The sequence below is a fragment of the Mirounga angustirostris genome, unplaced genomic scaffold (genome assembly GCF_029215605.1).
Source record: "Mirounga angustirostris isolate CCGP_5_RB_7025 unplaced genomic scaffold, mMirAng1.0.hap1 SCAF_9, whole genome shotgun sequence".
Classification (NCBI taxonomy): domain Eukaryota; kingdom Metazoa; phylum Chordata; class Mammalia; order Carnivora; family Phocidae; genus Mirounga; species Mirounga angustirostris.
The window spans coordinates 99,320,708-99,325,017 of record NW_026991717.1 but is presented as its reverse complement, the minus strand read 5'-3'; positions in this window follow the sequence as shown (position 1 = coordinate 99,325,017).

Here is a 4,310-nt window from a genome sequence, read left to right as displayed (position 1 = left end):
CCAGTAGTGCAATTGCTGGATCATATGGTAGCTCTATTTTCAACTTTTTGAGGAACCTCCATACAGTTTTCCAGAGTGGCTGCACCAGCTTGCATTCCCACCAACAGTGTAGGAGGGTTCCCCCTTCTCCGCATCCCCGCCAACATCTGTCGTTTCCTGACTTGTTAATTTTAGCCATTCTGACTGGTGTGAGGTGATATCTCATTGAGGTTTTGATTTGGATTTCCCTGATGCCGAGCGATATTGAGCACTTTTTCATGTGTCTGTTGGCCATTTGGATGTCTTCTTTGGAAAAATGTCTGTTCATGTCTTCTGCCCATTTCTTAATTGGATTCTTTGTTCTTTGGGTGTTGAGTTTGATGAGTTCTTTATAGATTTTGGATACTAGCCCTTTATCTGATATGTCATTTGCAAATATCTTCTCCCATTCTGTCGGTTGTCTTTTGGTTTTGTTAACTGTTTCCTTTGCTTTGCAAAAGCTTCTTATCTTGATGAAGTCCCAATAGTTCATTTTTGCCCTTGCTTCCCTTGCCTTTGGCGATGTTTCTAGGAAGAAGTTGCTTCGGCTGAGGTCAAAGAGGTTGTTGCCTGTGTTCTCCTTTAGGATTTTGATGGACTCCTGTCTCACATTGAGGTCTTTCAACCATTTGGAGTCTATTTTTGTGTGTGGTGTAAGGAAGTGGTCCAGTTTCATTCTTCTGCATGTGTCTATCCAATTTTCCCAACACCATTTGTTGAAGAGACTGTCTTTGTTCCATTGGACATTCTTTCCCGCTTTGTCGAAGATTAGTTGACCATAGAGTTGAGGGTCCATTTCTGGGCTCTCTATTCTGTTCCATTGATCGATGTGTCTGTTTTTGTGCCAGTACCATGCTGTCTTGATGATGACAGCTTTGTAATAGAGCTTGAAGTCCGGAATTGTGATGCCACCGGCTTTGCTTTTCTTTTTCAATATTCCTCTGGCTATGCGGGGTCTTTTCTGGTTCCATACAAATTTTAGGATTATTTGTTCCATTTCTTTGAAAAAAGTGGATGGTATTTTGATGGGGATTGCATTGAATGTGTAAATTGCTCTAGGTAGCATTGACATCTTCACAATATTTGTTCTTCCAATCCATGAGCATGGAACGTTTTTCCATTTCTTTGTGTCGTCCTCAATTTCTTTCATGAGTATTTTATAGTTTTCTGAGTACAGATCCTTTGTCTCTTTGGTTAGATTTATTCCTAGGTATCTTATGGTTTTGGGTGCAATTGTAAATGGGATCGACTCCTTAATTTCTCTTTCTTCTGTCTTGTTGTTGGTGTATAGGAATGCCACTGACTTCTGTGCATTGATTTTATATCCTGCCACTTTACTGAATTCCTGTATGAGTTCTAGCAGTTTTGGGGTGGAGTCTTTTGGGTTTTCCACATAAAGTATCATATCATCTGCAAAGAGTGAGAGTTTGACTTCTTCTTTGCCAATTTGGATGCCTTTGATTTCTTTTTGTTGTCTGATTGCTGTGGCTAGGACTTCCAATACTATGTTGAATAGCAGTGGTGATAGTGGACATCCCTGCCGCGTTCCTGACCTTAGGGGGAAAGCTCTCAGTTTTTCCCCATTGAGAATAATATTTGCTGTAGGTTTTTCATAGATGGCTTTTATGATATTGAGGTATGTACCCTCTATCCCTATACTCTGAAGAGTTTTGATCAAGAAAGGATGCTGTACTTTGTCAAAAGCTTTTTCGGCATCTATCGAGAGGATCATATGATTCTTGTTCTTTCCTTTGTTAATGTACTGTATCACATTGATTGATTTGCGGATGTTGAACCAACCTTGCAGCCCAGGGATAAATCCCACTTGGTCATGGTGAATAATCCTTTTAATGTACTGTTGGATCCTATTGGCTAGTATTTTGGTGAGAATTTTTGCATCCATGTTCATCAGGGATATTGGTCTGTAATTCTCCTTTTTGATGGGGTCTTTGTCTGGTTTGGGGATCAAGGTAATGCTGGCCTCATAAAATGAGTTTGGAAGTTTTCCTTCCGTTTCAATTTTTTGGAACAGTTTCAGAAGAATAGGTATTAATTCTTCTTGAAATGTTTGGTAGAATTCCCCTGGGAAGCCATCTGGCCCTGGGCTTTTGTTTTTTGGGAGATTTTTGATGACTGCTTCAATTTCCTTAGTGGTTATAGGTCTGTTCAGGTTTTCTATTTCATCCTGGTTCAGTTTTGGTAGTTGATACATCTCTAGGAATGCATCCATCTCTTCCAGGTTATCTAATTTGCTGGCATAGAGTTGCTCATAATATGTTCTTATAATTGTTTGTATTTCTTTGGTGTTGGTTGTGATCTCTCCTCTTTCATTCATGATTTTGTTGATTTGGGTCATTTCTCTTCTCTTTTTGATAAGTCTGGCCAGGGGTTTATCAATCTTGTTAATTCTTTCAAAGAACCAGCTCCTAGTTTCGTTGATCTGTTCTACTGTTCTTTTAGTTTCTATTTCATTGATTTCTGCTCTGATCTTTATGATTTCTCTTCTCCTGCTGGGTTTAGGCTTTATTTGCTGTTCTTTCTCCAGCTCCTTTAGGTGTAGGGTTAGGTTGTGTACTTGAGACCTTTCTTGTTTCTTGAGAAAGGCTTGTATTGCTATATACTTTCCTCTTAGGACTGCCTTTGCTGCATCCCAAAGATTTTGAACAGTTGTGTTTTCATTTTCATTAGTTTCCATGTATTTTTTTAATTCTTCTTTAATTTCCTGGTTGACCCATTCATTCTTCAGTAGGATGCTCTTTAGCCTCCATGTATTTGAGTTCTTTCCGACTTTCCTCTTGGGATTGAGTTCTAGTTTCAAAGCATTGTGGTCTGAAAATAGGCAGGGAATGATCCCAATCTTTTGGTACCGGTTGAGACCTGACTTATGACCTAGGATGTGGTCGATTCTGGAGAATGTTCCATGGGCAGTAGAGAAGAATGTGTATTCCGTTGCTTTGGGGTGGAATGTTCTGAATATGTCTGTGAAGTCCATTTGGTCCAGTGTGTCATTTAAAGTCTTTATTTCCTTGTTGATCTTTTGCTTAGATGATCTGTCCATTTCAGTGAGGGGGATGTTAAAGTCCCCCACTATTATTGTATTGTTGTTGATGTGTTTCTTTGCTTTTGTTATTAATTGCCTTATATAATTGGCTGCTCCCATGTTAGGGGCATAGATATTTACAATTGTTAGATCTTCTTGTTGGATAGATCCTTTAAGTAGGATATAGTGTCCTTCCTCATCTCTTATTACAGTCTTTGGTTTAAAATCTAATTTGTCTGATATAAGGATTGCCACCCCAGCTTTCTTTTGGTGTCCATTAGCATGGTAAATGGTTTTCCACCCCCTCACTTTCAATCTGGGGGTGTCTTTGGGTCTAAAATGAGTCTCTTGCAGACAGCATATCGATGGATCTTGTTTTTTAATCCAGTCTGTTAGCCTGTGTCTTTTGATTGGGGCATTTAGCCCATTTACATTCAAGGTAACTATTGAAAGATAGGAATTTAGTGCCATTGTATTGCCTGTAAGGTGACTGTTACCATATATTGTCTGTGTTCCTTTCTGGTCTATGTTGCTTTTAGGGTCTCTCTTTGCTTAGAGGACCCCTTTCAAGATTTCCTGTAGGGCTGGTTTTGTGTTTGCAAATTCCTTTAGTTTTTTTTTGTCCTGGAAACTTTTTATCTCTCCTTCAATTTTCAATGACAGCCTAGCTGGATAGAGTATTCTTGGCTGCATATTTTTCTCATTTAGTGCTCTGAATATATCCTGCCAGTCCTTTCTGGCCTGCCAGGTCTCTGTGGATAGGTCTGTTGCCAATCTAATGTTTCTACCATTGTAGGTTACATATCTCTTCTCCCGAGCTGCTTTCAGGATTTTCTCTTTGTCTGTGAGACTTGTAAGTTTTACTATTAGATGTCGGGGAGTTGACCTATTTTTATTGATTTTGAGAGGGGTTCTCTGTGCTTCCTGGATTTTCATGCCTGTTTCTTTCCCCAAATTAGGGAAGTTCTCTGCTATAATTTGCTCCATTATACCTTCTGCCCCCCTCTCTCTTTCTTCTTCTTCTGGGATCCCAATTATTCTAATGTTGTTTCGTCTTATGGTATCACTTATCTCTCGAATTCTGCCCTCATGATCCAGTAGTTGTTTATCTCTCTTTTTCTCAGCTTCTTTATTTTCCAGCATTTCATCTTCTATATTACTGATTCTCTCTTCTGCCTCATTTATTCTAGCAGTTAGTGCCCCCATTTTTGATTGCACCTCATTAATAGCCTTTTTGATTTCTACTTGGTTG